A 19,809-nucleotide genomic window follows, 5' to 3' on the forward strand; every position below is an offset into this window, starting at 1 on the left:
ATGGTCTTCTCTCTGTACTTGTGTGTTTCCAAATTCTTCTGAGGATGCCGGTCTTATTGGTATACAGTCTAACCTAATAACCTCATTTTACTTAATCACTTCTGTAAAACCCTATTTCCACATATGTGGAAATACATTCTGATGTGTAAGTACATTCTGATGTACTGAGGGATAGGACTTAAACATGAATTGGGGGGTGGGGGTGGGGGAGGGCACAATTCAGTTCATAGCATGGACCAATTGTTTTGGTCCTCTGCTATAGACCAGCTCACCAAATGTGAATGTTAAAATAGAATAGGCTTTGAGACTGAAGTCGTTGCCCTTTGTTTTATCGTTAAAAGAAGCCTAAAGACCAATAACTTCTTGAAGCAGAGTGATGATTAGCACTACACCTTCCCTTCACAATCCAGGAGGGCAGGAACATTCCAGTTTTTATTTGTTATTTATCCACAGAGCTGAATACAGTGCCAGGGCTTAGTCAATATAGGTCAAATGAGTGAACAAATGAATGAATCCAGTGTTGTTTCCCCTGTAGCACTCTTCCCCATATCGTCAGAAGATGATGATGGCCATCTGTTGCTCTTTTCAAGTTGTGAAAAGGATAATGAAATGAGGATCCTGGAAATATAAATTCTTTTCCTAAGCTTGATGAAAGGCAAGAGCCATTTTTTTCTCTGGAATTCTAGTTCATTTTCTTGGAGCTCTTTTTCTTCATACGAGTTGACAGGAAAACTCCCCTTGACCAGAATCATGAGGAAAGGAAAGCTTTCGTTCTTCTTCTCAACTTTCTCAATACATGTCCCCCATCTTGTGCCACTGGCTTGATGAGCACTGTGTAACCGTGTGTCTAACTAAACAGCAGCAAGTATGGCTTTGTCCAGGGCCAGGGAAAGGTTCCTAGTCTTATTTTATGTAATACTCAGGTGGGGGAACTACTTGTATTGTAGCTTTGCTACTGGAGATGCCTGATATGTGAAGAAATGAGTGCCTAGTTGTCACTGCCACCAATCACTTTGTGGCAGCATAGACCAGAGCTTAGGAGAGATTCGAGGGAGCTACCTCCTTGCCACAGAGTGGTTTGTATCCCTAAGCTTACTCCTACAAATGGTAAGCTTATCCTTTCCAGTTTGATTCAGAAGCGAGGGGTTCTAAAATCTCTAGTTTATTTAATCTACCCATCTCTATCCCTCAGAACTTCCTTGAGAACACGGAGACTAGCCATACTTCCCCACTCGGCCTCGTGAACACACTTCCTCTCCACGGCACATGGCAGGTGGCCTTGGGGTTTTGAAGAGGCTGTGAGGACCCACGTGCAGCAGGGTGTGACCTCCTCCACCCCTTCACAAGCCGTTTTGAAAGTCAGCGGCTGCAATAATTTGCTGTAAACATCCCACAAGGCTTTTGAACCTAAGAAATAGGTTACATAATTTTACAAAGGCGGAGATGTGTCAGCTATAAACCTCAGCTACTGCAGAATCTGTAACAGTGACAAGGACTTTGCAAGATTCATGGCTGCCTTTCGGGAGAGGTAGTGAATGGTTCTAACCAGGCCATGTGACCTTGCTGCTTTAAGAGAGCACTGAAGAGGGAGGGAAATCCTTCTAGCGGGATTTAGCCCCTTCTCCATTGTTTATAAGCCCCACCTCAGGTCTAGACCAGGGTCCTGCACACACATTCCTCTTTCTCCCAGAAGGTCTCACCTCTTGGAGGTTCGAGGTCCTCTGATATGGGAGCAACCTTCTCGCCTTGGTGCCTCCCAGCAGTCTCTCTAACCCAGTGGCTCTCAACCAAGGATGATTTTGCCCCTGCCTCCCCCAGGAGACATTTGGAAGTATCTGGCGACCTTCTGACTCTCACACCTGGAGGCTTGCTGTTGGCATCCAATGGGTCGAGGTCAGGGATGCTGCTAAACACCACACACAGAGTAGCCCCTCACAACAAAGAGTTATCTAGCCCCACGTGTTAACAGTGCTGAGGCTGAGAAACGATGCTGTAAGCAATGACCACACCTCATCTTGTCCACAGCTCATGGTCTGGAATTCCATTGTGCTGTCCTCCACTTCTGCTGTTTCAGAAGAGGAGGTTCCCTCCACCCCCTACCCTTCCTTCTTCTTCCAAGTCTTTACTCCATCATCCATCCCCCTCCTTCTCTTTCATCCATCATTATTCCTCTTGTAATTCCTCTTTCCCCCTTGGTCTATAAATATAGACCAGATCTTTCTAACTTAGTAGGCATCCCCCAAATAGATATTAAATGATTGGTGACTCAAAAACTCTTCTCTCAACCATTTGAAATACACCCTTTCTTTTTTACTGCAACATTTCTCATATACGAGTAAAAATGTCTTCTTCCCTCTGTCCTTCCCCACCCCCATTTTTCTAATTCTGGTTTCTTCTAATCTAACCCTTACAAGCCTTAGCTTAGAATTCAGGCTTCACTGGACATTCAGCATCATCGTTGACCACGCACTTTTTCATAAAGCTGTCTTCTTCCTTGCCTGCTATGTGTGCATTCACCTACCTCCAAAGCTGCTGTGTTATCTCAGTTTAATAATCATTAACTGATGAAGCACTGCTAAAATTCAGAAGTTTTTTTTTTAGCTGAATTTTTTTGCCACATGGTGTCGATAACACAGTTTCTAGCATCTGATGTGTGAATAGTGAATTGGCAGCAGATTTTGGGTAGCGTTAGAAATCTCTTTCAATCACATTTTTATAAATCCCAAACTTCTGTCCCTGCCTTTGATCCTCACTTTCTACTACAAAATGGAGAGGTGAAAGTTTACTGTGGTTACCCCTCTGTCTTTGAGAGTCACACTCCTTCTTCCCATATGATTGGCACATGTTACACTGCCCCTCAGAGATTTCATTCATTAGCATGGCTTCAGTTGTTACTTTTATAGGGATGAACCCCTTATCTACATACCCAACTACATTTTCTCTTAGAATCATGGAATGCTCCCATTATTTTTTCTCTGAACTTATTGAAGTTATTTTCCTAATTAAACATGTGTGTGTGATCTTTGGATTTGGCGGGCCTTTGCAGTGAGAGGCCAGAATGATCTGCCCATTTGATGAGTTCCTGCTGAGGTATGACTGGTCCTGTTCAGCTCTTTGGAATATTCTTCCAACAATCAAGGTCCTGTTCACTTGCCGCCATCTTGAATTTCCTGCCCACAGAGACATCTTCCATCCCTCCCTGTGCCTCTGCCACTCAGCAGGTTCTCTCAGAACCTCTGCATTTCCTCATGAACCGCCCCCCCCCACCCCGCCACAAGGACTTCTCGGCTCCTTGACATCCTGTGCAAAGTGTGGTGAACTGAAATGCTCTTGCAACATCTTTCCTCCTTGCTGCCTTCTCCCACACAGCCATTTCTGTGTTACATTTATGTTAGTGTCAAATTGTAAGCTGGGATTCCTCCAGGGGGATACAGGTTACTCTTCACTGTGACTAGCAAGGCAGGCCAGTACCTCCCAACGTCACTCATCTAATGTTTCTAAAGTGTCTTTCTTCCTGTCTTCCTGTCACCTCTCTCCTCCCCCACCAAGGTTGGAGCACAGACTGAAAATGGGGATAATAAAATCCAGGCATGGGGTTTCATTCCTGATTTCACTCTGTCCTTTTCCCTACTGTCCCTCAGATCAGAAGAAGTGAGCTTCAAGGATTTTCTTTTTGTGTGTCTACGCCCAGCCTGGGACAGAGTAAGTACAATAACCTCCACACTCACCTTGGAGGTTGGGTTGGTCCAGGTTATCCTAGTCCTTGGTGATTGAATCCTCTCCTCTCTGAAGGCTTGTAACACTGTAGTGAGTCAGTAGTACTCAATGATGATACGTATTTTTCATTGTTCATTATACTATTATGTCCATGTCCTGCCTCCACAACTTGGTTACAAAACGTTCAAGGGCTGTTGACCCTGTATGTGGTATAATAGAAAGGTATTTGGTCTTTGTCCTCAGTTCCTGGTTCAGAACTCCTAAAACTTCTGGAATTTCTAAGTGATAAGGGTGATGGGAATGTGTTTTGTCCTAAGGAGGTGACTCTTGGCGGACCCCTAGTTTCAGTATGGGAGTTGGTTGCCAGAAATCCCAAGCCTTTAATTTTCAGTTGAAGTTTGGAAGATTTAGCCTCAGTCCCCAATCTACAGGGAGGAGAAAGGAGCTGGAGATTGAGTTAATCGCCAATGGCCGATAATTTAATCAGTTGTGTCTATGTAAGGGAACCTCCTTAAAAACCCCCCTAAATGATAAGAATCAGGGAGCTTCCAGCTGGTGAACACATTCATGTGCTGGAGGGTAGCACACCTGAAGAGAGCATGGAAGCCCCCCCGCATATACACACCCAACACCTTGCCTATAAATCTCTTCCATTTTGTCGTTCCTGAGTTGTACCCTTTATAATAAGCCAGTCAGTGTAAGTTGTGTGTTCCTGAGTTCTGTGAGCCATTCTAGCAATTATCAAACCTGAGGAGAGGGGGTCGAGGGAAATCCCAATGCAGAGTCATTCAGTCAGAAGAATGGAAGTCCTGGGACTTGAGACAGGCATCTGAAGTGTGGGGGAGGGGTCTTGTGGGACTGAGCCCTTAACCTGTGGGACTGTGCTAATTCTGGGCAGTTAGTGTCAGCACTGAATTGAATTGCTGGACACCCAGTTAGTGTCTGGAATCAGAATTGGTTGCTATGAGGGAAACACACACACACACACACACACACACACACACACACACACACACACACACACACACACACACACACACACACACACACACACACACACACACACACACACACACACACACACACACACACCCTCTTGTGTGGTGTCAGAAGTGTTATGAGTAAAAACAGCTCACTGTTGTATATATCTTTGCATTCCCAAGCCCTGCATTTCTGTGGTTTTGATAGACGCTCTACTAGTGTCAGAGAAAATGCTTTGAAACCACTGGGGGCAAGTTAGGGGGCGATTTTGTGGACATTTCGAGTTGAAACTCAAGAAAAGAATCAGGGGCAACTAGTCAAACTTTCTTCTCACATGGGATTCTTTCATCCTCTGTTAATGAAGGCTGTTGTTCAGGTGCTTAGCTATCTCAATTCCTCAATAAATGGAGGTCATGGAGCCTCAGATCATCATAGTATTCTCAGGTTCATTTGGCTTATGTTGTAACCATGAGTGAAATGTTGGACTTCCATTTTGGGAGTCCAGTAACCTGTGAATGTGAAGTAGAAGTGGTGAAAATGGGGAGGTAGGAGGTATCCTAATAAACTGTAAGTAAGGATCCCAAACCATAATTTTGAGTGAAACTCTATCTGATACAGCAAATTACAATAAAGCATATTGTTTGAAGACTGTTATTGCCTTATACCAATTTTATTTGCCTAGCTTACGATAAAACTCTTTTTTAAAAGCTATTGGTTGATGCATTCAGGAAAATTTCCCCACGCAGTGCACTGCAGTGAAGATAAATACCCAACATCTGATGTGTGTCTAATGAACTAGCAGTAAGTTGGATGTCACTTGGAATTTCTTCCCATGGGAACCACATGGGCCACAGATAGATTACCTCGGACATCCATCTAACATTCAGATATTTTCCCTTGATTATCCAAAGAGTAAAATGTGGAGCTAAACAGTCCTGTCTGTTTACTGAGATAGAAAACTAATATTCTCTTTCCTTTTCCTTGCTTCTGCCATCTAGCTATATGTTCCTGTGAGGTAGGTCTCCCCAGCTAACTCACCAGTAATTCCATGTATGGAAGGAAGATAGATAAAGGTAACTGGATTTGGCACAACTAATTGCATTTCACTTGCTCCTCTGAGTTCCTCTCTATCTGTTAGATCCAAGTGGAATATAAAATCTTCGAATTCATTAGAAACTCCACATGGTGGCCATCTGTTGCAGATAGAGCAGTTGGCTCGCTCAACATCATTCCAACCCCCTTGTAGCATGCTTTGCATCAGTGGTGCTGTGGTCTCCAGGACAGGCAGCTTCAGCATCACCTAAGAACATGTTGGAGATTCAAATTCTCAGGCCCTACTCCAGACCTACTGAATCAAAAATTCTGGAAGTGGGCCTTAGCAATCTGTGTTTTAGCAAACCCTCCAGGTGACTCCGAGGCACACTAAAATTTGAGAACCACTGCAGTGCATCTCTACTACTCAAAGTCTCATCTGCCTCAGCTTTAGCATCACCTGAGAGCTTATTAGAAATGTAAAATCTTGGGCCCCAACTCAGACCAACTGAATCAGATTCTGCATTTTCACAAAATACCCAGATTATTCATGTGTACAGTGAAGTTTGAGAAGCCATGCTTTGTGTCTCTGCTAGCTACACATTGCAATCACCTGTGATGCTTTTTATTAAATAACACATGAAGCCCCAGAGATTTAAATTGACTTGTTATGAGGTGTGGCCTGGGTATTTGGATTCTCAAAGCTTCCCAGGTAGTTCTATAAGCAGCAAAGTTTGAGCACCACCACCTTATGTCATGATAGTAACTGGGGAAACTAAATAATTTATTTTCAGCTGATCTATGTCTTCAAATGACCTGACTTCCTCCAAGTAAATGTATCTGAGCACTATTTGGGAGGCATACATATGGAGGCATACGTTGGTACACAGTCATGGCTTTCCTGTAGAAGCAGTTCAGGGGCCCCAGTGTTTATCTCTAGTTTCCCTCATGTCAAAAGGTAAGGTAACCATTTTGCTGAGCCGGACCTCAGCAGAGGTGCAGTGGAACAAGAGCCTGCAGTTGGAACAGAAACTCCCTGATTTCCTGGGTACCTGATGGTGATGGAGAACAGTGTCCCTGGTGAGCAGGTTCTGCAGTGTTGTTCTATAAGTCACTCATGCAGAAATCAGCCTAGAGCCCTTTGATCCATTTTGTAAGCATTTAATTCCTTTTAAATCCTCTTCCACTTAAAACACCTAAAGTGGTTTTGTTATCTGAATTCTGACTGATCCATTTGTGTAAGATATAAATTCATGTCCGTGTCAATCATTGATTGTTCATAAAGTGGCTGAATTGAGCCATGTTATGTTAATATGAGTGCCTTTCTTTCCATTTAAAAATTGGATTTTTGTCACCAGAAACAAAAATTAGTCATAGGAAAACAACTATGCAATACAAACTTACGATCCTAGGTAAGAATGACTCTTTTCCTAAATGTTATCCCCACCATTCCCACCAGGATGCTTCCCTCCCAGTCTTGAGTGTTCAAGTCATATTTGTGGTGTTTATAAAATCTTCTGTACTGCCACTTGCCCCATCCAAGTTTTCACTCCTGGCTAAGAAATATAAAATGAATTTTTTGGACTTATTTCGGGAGTTCGAATCAAGCATGAGTTTTATCCTATAAATTCATATATCTGCTTTATATCTACCCAAAAGAACCAAATTTAGTTAAGAAACATAATTTTATTTTCAGATGATGTTTGTGATGACTATAGTCTTTTACATTAGACAGCTCTGATTTTTCAAGAATTTTCTACACAAAAAGGGTGAAAGTGGCTTTTGGTGTCCGAAATGTTTGGTCCATTCAGGGGACAAATAGGAAGATGGAAAGCAGAAAAGGGGTGGGTGAAGGGGAGACTAAGGAAGAGGAAATTCCCAGCACACCAAAAGTAGCCACAGATACCCTGCACATGTGAGTTAAAAGTTGCCTATAGGCCCCCACCCTGCATTTTAAATACAATTTTTAATCTTCCATGTGTTTTTGGATGTCCTCTTGCACATTGGTGGTTGGAAGTTATTAAAGCATTCCCCAAAAGCTGTTTATATGGAATCTCCTGCATAGGGATGAGTGGACATTCTGTATAGACTTTTCACACAGTGAGCATTATTCTCAAGAAGTAGAGTGGCCAGACTCAGTGGTCCATCCTTATTAAGACTATCCCAAGTGCTTTTTGTAGGTTATCTCATTGCCTTTCCCAAACTGAGCTCCAGTAAAGGAAACAACGTAGGTAGTTGAAGATAATTTCTTGGGCTCTCCCAAGTAAGAAGGCTCCCTTTCCCATTGCCTTTGGTCTTTCTCTGAAAATTGCCTTAAAGAGTATCCCCCATCGTACAACAGCTTCACTCCCAGATGGTGCTGGGATATGTGCAGTTAGACTTGCGCTCTCAGGGAAGGTAAAAAGAGAAACCTGGCAGCCTAAATTGGACTTTCTGAAGTCAGGCTTTCTGGATATATCAATATAAGCATTAAAGATTTTCTTCATCTGCAGTGAGTGGAAGCTAAATCCCACATGGAGGTTGACATGTACTTAGAGACCCAAGATTTACTTACACTCTCCTATTATGTGGGTGTTTATCATATTTAATTGGTTGTAGGTTTTATGCATTTTTCTTTCATTGGTTGTGGAGGTTTGTGGCTTGCCTTTTAACTTTGCAAAACTTTGGTGCAAAGGAAATCTGAGAACACCAAAACATTTTCCAAATAATTTCAAAATAAACTGGATCCCCAACTAATTTGATTTGTAGGAAATAAAGAACAAAGGCTTGTTAACAGAGAGCTTTAAAATATAACTATTCACATGTGCAAACATGTTTAAGTGTGGGTTCTCAGCAAAGGCATATCATGCAATACTTTCATGCTCTAACTCTTGCCCATTAAAAAAAAAACTCCTATGCCATATGCAGGTGTGATAACACAGCCAACTGCCAATTCTGACTAGCTCAAAGATCCTTTTAAAAATGTCCAGATGGATATGAATGTCAGATTTGGCAGTTAAATTATAGAGCCCAATATATCCCTTTTAAGTACTAAGGCATTGATGCAGAATATTGATGTCCCCCCCACCCAAATGGATTTCAAAAGAACAGCTTGGTTTTTAAGCTGGGAATTATATTTCCCTATTTCTTTTGAATCTCAGGACAAACTTTGTTCTGACTTTTATCACTTTTCTTGAGTGCAAATATCTGATGAACAATGTTAAAAACATTTTTTTTGGTGGATATGCAAAAAAATGAGTCAGAAATTGGCTTTTCAGGGGACGAGGTGCCTTTAAATGAGTGCACAGGGAAGGGGAAATAAAGCAATGGCATCATAGCTTCCCTGGGTAGTTCCCCAGAGCCTGCTATCTGCCCTCCAGAGACCTGGTTTACAGAAGGAGGACATTAAAAGAGAACAGAGAGACAGGAAGGCATTGCCTTGGTTCTTGATGTTATGAATCCTAAAGGTACACATCTGCAGCCCTCAGGAGAACAAGGCTCAGCAGTAACTGGCTATCAGCACTGCTGTGGGAAACACCATAAATGCCATTGTTACTGTTTCCCTTGCTCAGATTTCAAGACCTCAGTGGTAGTCAGGAAACTCCAAATGATTGGTCCTCTTTTCAAATAATCTGTGTGGCTGATAGAATATGGGGTTGTCTCATCTAATGTGCTTCTTGCAGATAGGAGCATGTGCTACACGTCCCTGGACCCATTACCTAGGGTGGGCCTCTCCACAAGATTGCTGAAGTGGGATGCTGCCCCATGATAGACTCAGCAGAGCATATGTAGGTGCTTCAGGCATGAGGAGGGGGGCAAAAGAAAGGAAATGGTCTTTTATACAGTGCCTGCTTCAGTCCCTGTGGAAAGCAACCATGCTATAGTATTTGTAGTGATGACTTGGGGGTGAGCTGTCAAGTGGTCCAAGACTCCCACTCTCTGCCACGGGACAGCCAAACCTCACTCTTGCACCTTTCACATTTGGAAATAAGGTCGGAATGAACATTTTAAATGAAATGTAACAGAAAAAGTGGAAAGAAAATCTGGAAGTCTTGGGGCTTCATATAACTAACTGTTTAAATACTTTGAAGTATAAACAGTGACAGTGAAGAGAGGAAGCAGGTGATAGGCAATGGGATTGAAGCAGTGACCTCACATTTTCTGCCCTCAGCTGGATTCCCTGCAGGCACATGCTCCCTGAACAACCTACTCCATCTGCTTCCTCCTTACATAGGTACAGCTTAAGGATTCATCCAGATTACATACTTCAGTTCCTTTGAGCATCACGGAAATGAATAGACATGACTAAAAGACATCCCAAGCCTATCCTGCCTCAGATTGAACTCCTAAAGTCTGTATCCTGTCTCATTGATGGCAAGTCCAGCCTTCCCATTACTCAGGCCAAAGACCTCCATGTCATCATGATTCTTCACTTGCTCTTACATTCTACATCCAGTTCTTCCCAAAATTCCTCAGAAGTGTTACCCTCAAAATACTTTTCATGACTTCACTGTTACTACCCTGGATCTGAGCTAATGTTACCCACCCCACGCCCCACTCCTTATCACTGCAGTAGCCACAGTATTGATACCCGTGTAACTCTAGAGTTTATTCTCAGCCAGAGGAGCCTTTCACACATAAATTGGATCAAGTTGCTTCTCTATGCCAAACCCTCCAATGGCTCCCCATTTCACGTAGAGTCGAAGCCCAGGTCGTCATCAGGGTCCGTAGGGCTCTAATGACCTGGCCCCTAACCTCTTCCCTTACAAGTCTCCCCTCCACTGGACTCCTTGTTCCTTAAGCCCTCCGGGCATGCTGCTGCCTTAGTGCCTTGCGCTGCTGTTGCCTCTACCTGGAATGCTCTTCCCATGGAGCTGACTGCCTTTCTCACTTCACCATTTCTTAAATGTTACCTTCTCAATGAAGCCTGCCCTGAACATCCCATTTATTATGATAACTGAGCCACCATGATGCTCTTAATTCCCCTTGACACCTTACTTGCTCCATTTCTTTCCTTCTGAATACTTACTACTTTTTATCATGCTGTAGCATTTATTCATTTATCATGCTCCCTCTTCATCACCCCTAATAGACTGTAAGCACCAGGAAGGCAGAGATTTTCCTCTTTTGTTCTCCAATGTAACCTAAGTGCCTGGAACAGTGTTAGCACATGGTAGGTGCTCAGTAGGTATTCAGTGAATGAGGTCACCTCAGCTATAATGTTAGCAGATTTTACTTTCATAATCCAGACACATTTATAAGGCATTTGCACATCTGTGTGACACCACTTAAGCCACACAAAAACCCTATGTGGCAGGCATTATTATCATCCCAATTTAAGGAATGAGAAACAAAGGCAAGAGAGGTAAAAAGCCTAAGTTAACACGACCAGGAAGTGGTAGAGCCCGAATTGAAACCCATGTCTTTCCCACTGCAGAGCTCAAGTCCCTCACCCATTCTACCTCTCAGATCTCACTTATGTGAATCTTCTAAGTATTCATGACCCCTTCTGTCGTCATTCTCAGTCTCCTTCCCTTCCCCTCTGACTCTGGGGATTTCAGTGTCCTTTCCCACTGCTCAGGTGTGCCTCCCTGTATTTGTTCTGTGTTTTCTTGTTTTTTCTTTTTTATGAGTCTTATGAACTTAGAGTCCAAATCTTCTGATTCCTGGTTGAGTGCTCTTTTTGTGGCACCAGGTTTACTTGCCTACATGAACACAAATTGATGATGTTTGAGGTCACATGTCATAATACAAAGAGATGCATACAGCAAAATCCCTGCAAAGAGCAGGAGACTTTGCCTGTGTTTTGATTGATGATTCAGTTCCAAGAAGAATTATTTTAACTTAAACTTAACCTGTTTTTCATAGGGTACTATCATATAAAACACTGGGGAAAAAAATCAATAATCAAGCTCTGCTGGGTAAGAAATAAGTTCATGCTGAATCTAGGGTGTGGATATATTTACTTCATTTTGGGTTACTTTATCCATGTGTACTTTTATTTCTCAGTAACGTCCAAAAGTTAGGTCAGGTCCCAGCAACCTAGAGATTGCAACTAAGGATTTGAGACATATTTTTAAACTCACTGGCTGGTAAATAAATTATTACTGTGAGTGTCAAAATGGAGTCTCCACCATTATGATGCAAGATTGTGTTGGAAAGACACATCCATGATCACTAGAGGGGTCAGGTTGTGGGCATCTTTCTATAGCTCGTCTGCACTGGTGCCCAGCTATGGACATTACAAATACTGTTTACCTACATCACATTCCTCCAAGTGCTGGAACAATGCTTGAACTTTCCACAGAATTGATCTAAATCCTGCCCCTACCTGCTAGTTTTTCCCTTGCCCTAGTCCTTTTTTCCTCCTTTATTAAAACTTTTTACTTCAATGATATTGTCCTGCTTCTTGCATTTTTCTTCTTTCTACTTTAAAATCTACTTTTAAAATGATCCATAGGAATAAGATCAGGAAGACATCAAAGATTCTGCTCTCACCATTCTATTAAACATTGTATCGGAGCTTCTAGACAGTACAATAAGAAGAAAAATGAATGAATGAATGAATAAAGAAAGCATCTAGATTGGAAAGGAATAAGTAAAACCTTTATTACAGAAACATGATCAACTATGTAGAAAATCTGACAGAATCCACAAAAAAACCCACAAGAACTAACAAGTAAGTTTAGAAAGTTTGCAGGATACAAGATCAATAAAAACATTCTATTGTATTTCTGTATACTAGCAAGGGACAACCAGAAGTAGAAATAAAAAGATCTCAAATAGCATCAAAAAATTAAATATCTAGGGACAAATCTGATGAAAGATGAGAAAGATCTATATACTGAAAACTATAATACTGTGCTGGGAGAAATTAAAGAACACCTAGGTAAATGGAGAGGTATATTCATGAGTAAGCTACTTAGTATTGTTATCAGTTCTTTCCAGATTGATCTATAGATTTAACAATCTCAGTCAAAACCTAAGCAGTTAGCAAGGTAATTCTAAAATTACATGCAAATGCAAAGGATATAATATAGACAAAACAACTTTCACAGAAAGAACAAAGTTGGAGAACTAACACAATCTAATTTCAAGATTCATTATAAAGCTACAGTAATCAAGGCTCTGTGCTGTTGATATAAAGATTGACAAATAGATCAATGGGCCAGAACAGAGAGGATGGGAGTATACCCATATATATATGGACAACTGACTTTTGATAAGGTGTAACAGCAAGTCAGTGTAAAAAGAACAGCCTTTTAAACAATAGGATATTTATATGGAAAACAAAAAAAATTAAATCCACAACTCACACTGTATACAATCATGAAAATAGATCATAGACCTAACTATAAATCTTCTAAAAGAAAACATAAGTAAAAACCTTTGTGAATTCGGGTTAGCCAAAGATTTGTTAGCTTTGAAACCAAAATGCAATCCACAAAAGAATAACTTGATAAGTTGGATTTCATTAAAATGAACACAAACAACCCAGCTAAACAATGGGCGAAAGACATGAAGAGACACTTGACCAAAGAAGATTTACAGAGGGCAAATAAGCACATGAAAATATATCCAGTATCATTTGTCATTAGGAAATGTAATTTAAAAATACAAAGAAGGGCTTCCCTGGTGGCGCAGTGGTTGAGAGTCCGCCTGCCGATGCAGGGGACACGGGTTCATGCCCCGGTCCGGGAAGATCCCACATGCCGCGGAGCGGCTGGGCCCGTGAGCCATGGCCGCTGAGCCTGTGCGTCCGGAGCCTGTACTCTGCAATGGGAGAGGGCACAACAGTGAGAGGCCCGTGTACCGCAAAAAAAAAAAAACCAAAGAAATACCACTACACATCTATTAGGATGACTAAAATTAAAAAGACTAACCATACCAAATGTTGGTGAGGGTGGGGAGCCACTGGAATCCCCATACTGGTGGGAATGTGAAGTGGCACAACTACTTTGGAAAACTTTAATGGTTTCTTTAAAATTTAAACAAACATGCACCATGTGATCCAGCTACTTGATTCGTAGTTGTTTACCAAGAGAAATAAAAGCACATGTCCTACAAAGATTTGAGCATGAATGGTCATAACCCCAAACTGGATATGACTGAAATGTCCATTAATAGGTGAAAGGATAAACACACCTTCGTATATCCATACAATGAAACATGACTCAGCCAAAAAGAGGCATAAAGCTACATTATGAGCTATAATATAGGTGAATCTCAAAATAGTTGTGCTGAGGGAAAGAAAGCAGACAAAAACTGTGTTCCATTTATATAAATTTCAAGGAAACACAAACTAATTTATATGACAGATCAATGGTTGCCTGGGGGTAGAAGGGGTAGTATCAGGAGGAGGGAATTATAGAAGGGCATGAAGAAACTTTTGACAGTGATGGATATATTCATTACTTGATTACAGTGATGGTTTCAAGGATGTATACATATGTCAGGACTTCTCAAAAGGTATGCTTTAAATATGTAAAGTTTATTGTATGTCAGTTATACTTCAATGAAACTTTTTAAAAATAAATGACATTAAGGGGAAATTTCTTTCCATTTTCAGTGTCTTGCTAACTCTTCTTAATGTATTATTAGAGTGGCAACTGAGGCTCTTACTTTCCTTTTATGTTAGTAGCTTCCTCTGTGAGCTCTTTTTTGTTTTTTCTTTTTAATTTCTAAAATTTATTTATTTATTTATGGCTGCGTTGGGTCTTCATTGCTGTGCGCAGGCATGTCATTGCGGTGGCTTCTCTTGTTGCAGAGCACGGGCTCTAGGTGTGTGGGCTTCACTGGTTGTGGCATGCGGGCTCTAGAGCGCAGGCTCAGTAGTTGTGGTGCACGAGCTTAGTTGCTCCGCAGCATGTGGGATCTTCCCAGACCAGGGCTCGAATCCATGTCCCCTTCATTGGCAGGCGGATTCTTAACCACTGCACCACCAGGGAAGTCCCCCTCTGTGAACTCTTATTTAAGATTTCACAGACTTCAAATTATTTCACCGTTCTTAATTTCCACCACATTGGTTTCATCTCCCTCCTTTCTCTTTCCATGGTAGGGATATCACTTTAAAATGCTCTCTATATTCATTCTTCTTCTGCTGACTCCTTCCAGAAAAAATTGAATCTCCATGCCTTTTTGTAAACATTAGAGCAGTTGTCTTTCCACAGAGTCAGACATGTTTCTTGGGGATTCACAGGAAGAAACAATGAACCAGATCCTCCTTGCCACTGAGCATACCAAGGACAAATCCTCTAGGTTTTCCTTACTTTTCCTCCATAAAACTGCTGGACTCTGTCTAGGAAAGAATGGGGTCTTGGGAAGATGCTGCCTTTGCTGTCCCTGGTGTGGCTTGAGCCAGCCTGCCACCCTGTTCTGGTCTCTATCTTTAACACCTCATACCTTCACGTCACCAATGGATGAGGTGGTGTGGGCAGTGAGAGCATTTCTTCCAGAGCAGTTTCTTCCATTAGGCACCAATAAAACATCCCTTCGAAGCCCCCTGTCTCAGCTAATCCAGTGGTTAAGGAGTTAAGCAAAAGAGAATTTGAAAGAGAAACTGACATTTAAAACAAAAGTCATGCTAAAAATGAAGAATAGGTTAGGCTTTTATTTTAAGCACATGTTTTCTTTCCCCTCTCTCTAGGATGGGAGGAAGCTAGCAAGTTCAGAGAGGTGGTACCATATCACACATCAAATATTTTAGAATGTTTCAATGTGAAAGTTATACAGTGAAACCTAATGGCAATTTTGCATGTGAAATTTCACAAGTTTTTTTTTTAATGATCTGTCTCATAATTTTTACTGTACAGTTGAACTATAAGTTGAAGGAAAAAGGTAACTTACAGTAGAATGTTCTTTAGTTTAAGGAATCCAATAGTTATGTCTCATAATGTGTCTTAAAAATAATAGCATAGCTTTTCATGTTTCATCTTTCTCACCTTGTAATGTGTTACACATATGATATACTTTGTTGGAGGTTGGGGTCTTACTCTTTGAGTTTTGATTTGGAGAAATGAAAAGAACATGGGCTAAAAGTAAGGTAGATACGTATTTGTATCTTGGTCCTGGCAGTAATTAGCTGAGTGACACTGAGATATTATTGAACTTCCTTGAGCCTCATTTTCCTCATAGGTATCATGTAGATCAGGGGTTGGCAAACATTTTCTGTTAAGGACCAAATAATAAATATTTTAGGCTTTGCAGGAAAAACGATCTCTGTTGTAAATACTCAATTCTGCAATTATAGTAGGAAAACAGTCATAGACAAAAAACAAATGGGAGTAGCTGTGTTCCAATACAATTTCATTTACAAAAACAAGCCATAGGCTCGATTTGGCCTATGCACTATAGTTAGCTGACCCCTGATATGGATAACAATACTTTCCTCCCAGTGTTGTAGGAAAGATGGGACGTGAGGGGATGGTCATGTCCCAGGTCTCAGGTGAGTCCCTGGTACAGGCTTCCAAGGGAGGGTCCTTGCCTTTGTGCAGGAAAGAATTCAAGAGTGAGCTATAGTAAAGTGAAAGCAAGTTTATTTAGAGAGATATACACTTTGTAGACAGAGCGTGGGCTGTCTCAGAAGGCGAGAGGCCCCGGAGTGCAGGGGTGGTTAGTTTTTATGGGCTGGGTAATTTCATAGGCTAATGAGTGGGAGGAATATTCTGTCTTAGAGAAGGGGCAGGGATTTCCAGGAATTGGGCCACCGCCCACTTTTTGGCCTTTTGTGGTCAGCGTTGGAACGGTCATGGCGCCTGTGGATGTGTCACTTTAGCTGATGTATTACAATGAGCGTATAATGAGGCTCAACTGGAAGTCGAATCTTCCTCCATCTTGGGCCTAGTAGGTTCTAATCAGTTTTTGTTGTACAGTAAGCCCCCTACATACGCACGAGTTCTGAGAGCACATTCCTAAGTCCAATTGGTTTGTAAGTCCAACAAAGTTAGCCTAGGTACCCAACTAACACAATCGGCTATACAGTACTGTACTGTAATAGGTTTATAGTACTTTACACACAAATAATGCATAAAAAACAAACACAAAAAATTATAAAAAACATTTAAATCTTACAGTACAGTACCTTGAAAAGTATAGTAGTACCAACTACATCACCGTTGCTTTTAAGCTTGCTTCCAGACATCCTGGGCTTGAAATAAAGATACCGTACTACCGTACTCTATACAGTATTGTACAGTAAAGTACACAATAGCAAAACCACTTGTAGGGGATGCAGGCATGTGACAATGATGCCAGACACGTGACCTAACTTATATGATTGGACGTGAGAACACATGTTCGCATCTTTGAAAGTTTGCAACTTGAAGGTTCGTATGTAGGGGACTTACTGTATCATGTTCTTCTTAATGGTAGTGTCATTCTTTTAATGGTTGTGCCCTGTCCCCTTCCTTCCAGTCTCACCAGTGAGGTGAGACTACATACTGTACGTCAAGTGATGAGAACAGTGCCTGGCCTAAAGTCAGCTCTATGACTTGGTGAGTTCCCCTATTCAGTGCCTCTGGGATCCCCTTCGCTGCCACTTGCAAACCAAGTTAGAATGTGCTTAGGTAAGGGGGTGTGTTTTTCACCAGGGCATCAGACTCTTTTGGAGAATTTCTCTTTGCATTCTTTTTATTACTTGCAAAAGTACTTCTAAGGCTCTGAGTATGAATGCCAATTGTTATTTATTTCCATCCTGGTGTCAGGGCAAGGAGAGAGAAAAGCATTCTCAAAGGAAGTGACCCCTTGGACCAAGGCAGCCTCTTTATTAAATCTTCCTGTAGAACCTTTGAGAAAAAGCAGAGCTGATTAGGCAGTGTCTTTTCCCCCTTCTGGATAAGTTTTCTAAATTTGTGATAAAGAAGATGAGGGAACATGTAAGATTTTAGTTTGAGAAAAGTGTGGCATGGTCAAACTATTTCTGTTTAGGCCTCGTCTCAACATGGCAAAATGAAGGAGATTTATAGAAAAGTATCTGTTGCTATTGAATTGATATTAGGAAATAGAAGCTACCCTCTGATTGGTTTAGAGAATAACCTTAAAAATAACATGTATTGGGAGTCTTTATTTTTTAGAAAGTAATATATTTCTATTCAAGAAACTTTGGAAAATGTAGGAAAGTATATAGACAAAAAAAAAACTTAGAAAAACAGAAAACCCAACTAACCTTTAATCTTCCCTTCTAATGTTGACATTAGGTCTTTTACTCCTTCTCATCTTTTACATCGTTTTAGTTTGCAAGATTGTAATCATACCCTATATTCATAGGGTTACATTTGTAAGCTGCTCTTTTCATAATAATAGCATGAAGCAAACACATTCCCATGTCCTTGTTTACTTTTTTTAAACGTCTTTATTGGAGTATAATTGCTTTACAATGTTGTGTTAGTTTCTGCTGTATAACAAAGTGAATCAGCTAGATGTATATATATATATCTCCATAATCCTCTCCCTCTTGTGTCTCCTTCCCACCCTCCCTATCCCACCCCTCTGAGTGAACACAAAGCACTGAGCTGATCTCCCTGTGCTATGGAGCTTCTTCCCACTAGCTATCTAGTTTACACTTGGTAAGGTGTATATGTCCATGCCACTCTCTCACTTTGTCCCAGCTTACACTTCCCCCTCCCCATGTCCTCAAGTCCATTCTCTATGTCTGCGTGTTTATTCCTGTCTTGCCCCTAGGTTCATCAGAACCATTTTTTCTTTTTTTTTCTTAGATTCCATATATATGTGTTAGCATACGGTATTTGTTTTTTTCTTTCTGATTTCCTTCACTCTGTATGACAGACTCTAGGTCCATCCACCTCACAACAAATAACTCAATTTCATTTCTTTTCATGGCTGAGTAATATTCCATTGTATATATCTGTGCCACATCTTCTTTATCCATTCTTCTGTCGATGGACATCTAGGTTGCTTCCATGTCCTGGCTGTTGTAAATAGTGCTGAAATGAACATTGTGGTACATCACTCTTCTTGAATTATGGTTTTCTCAGGGTATATGCCCAGTAGTGGGATTGCTGGATCATATGGTAATTCTATTTTTAGTTTTTCAAGGAACTTCCATACTGTTCTCCATAGTGGCTGTATCAATTTACATTCGCACCAACAGTGAAAGAGTGTTCCCTTTTCTCCATACCCTCTCCAGCATTTATTGTTTGTAGATATTTTGATGATGGACATTCTGACTTGTGTGAGGTGATACCTCATTGTAGTTTTGATTTGCATTTCTCTAATGATTAGTGATGTTGAGCATCCTTTCATGTGTTTGTTGGCAGTCTGTATATCTTCTTTGGGGAAATGTCTGTTTAGGTCTTCTGCCCATTTTTGGGTTGGGTTGTTTGTTTCTTTGATATTGAGCTGCATGAGCTGCTTGTAAATTTTGGAGATTAATCCTTTGTCAGTCGCTTCATTTGCAAATATTTTCTCCCATTCTGAGGGTTGTCTTTTGGTCTTGTTTATGGTTTCCTTTGCTGTGCCAAAGCTTTGAAGTTTCATTAGGTCCCATTTGTTTATTTTGTTTTTATTTCCATTTCTCTAGGAGGTGGGTCAAAAAGGATCTTGCTGTGATTTATGTCATAGAGTGTTCTGCCTATGTTTTCCTCTAAGAGTTTGATAGTGTCTGGCCTTACATTTAGGTCTTTAATCCATTTTGAGTTTATTTTTGTGTATGGTGTTAGGGAGTGTTCTAATTTCATACATTTACATGTCCTGTCCAGTTTTCCCAGCACCACTTATTGAAGAGGCTGTCTTTTCTCCACTGTATATTCTTGCCTCCTTTAACAAAGATAAGGTGACCATATGTGCGTGGGTTTATCTCTGGGCTTTCTATCCTGTTCCATTGATCTATCTTTCAGTTTTTGTGCCAGTACCATACTGTCTTGATTACTGTAGCTTTGTAGTATAGTCCAAAGTCCAGGAGCCTGATTCCTCCAGCTCCATTTTTCTTTCTCAAGATTGCTTTGGCTATTCGGGATCTTTTGTGTTTCCAAACAAATTGCGAAATTTTTTGTTCTAGTTCTGTGAAAAATGCCTTCGGTAGTTTGATTGGGATTGCATTGAATCTGTAGATTGCTTTGGGTAGTATAGGCATTTTCACAATGT

The 19,809-nt window shown here is 41.0% G+C and overlaps 1 long non-coding RNA gene across 1 annotated transcript in view; it reads left to right on the forward strand.

Moving 5' to 3' along the window:
• Positions 1-19,809, forward strand: part of LOC132518094 (uncharacterized) — a 479,628-nt gene that overhangs the window by 385,263 nt on the left and 74,556 nt on the right. The window lies entirely within an intron of this gene.

Source organism: Lagenorhynchus albirostris, chromosome 3 (genome assembly GCF_949774975.1).
Source record: "Lagenorhynchus albirostris chromosome 3, mLagAlb1.1, whole genome shotgun sequence".
Lineage (NCBI taxonomy): Eukaryota > Metazoa > Chordata > Mammalia > Artiodactyla > Delphinidae > Lagenorhynchus > Lagenorhynchus albirostris.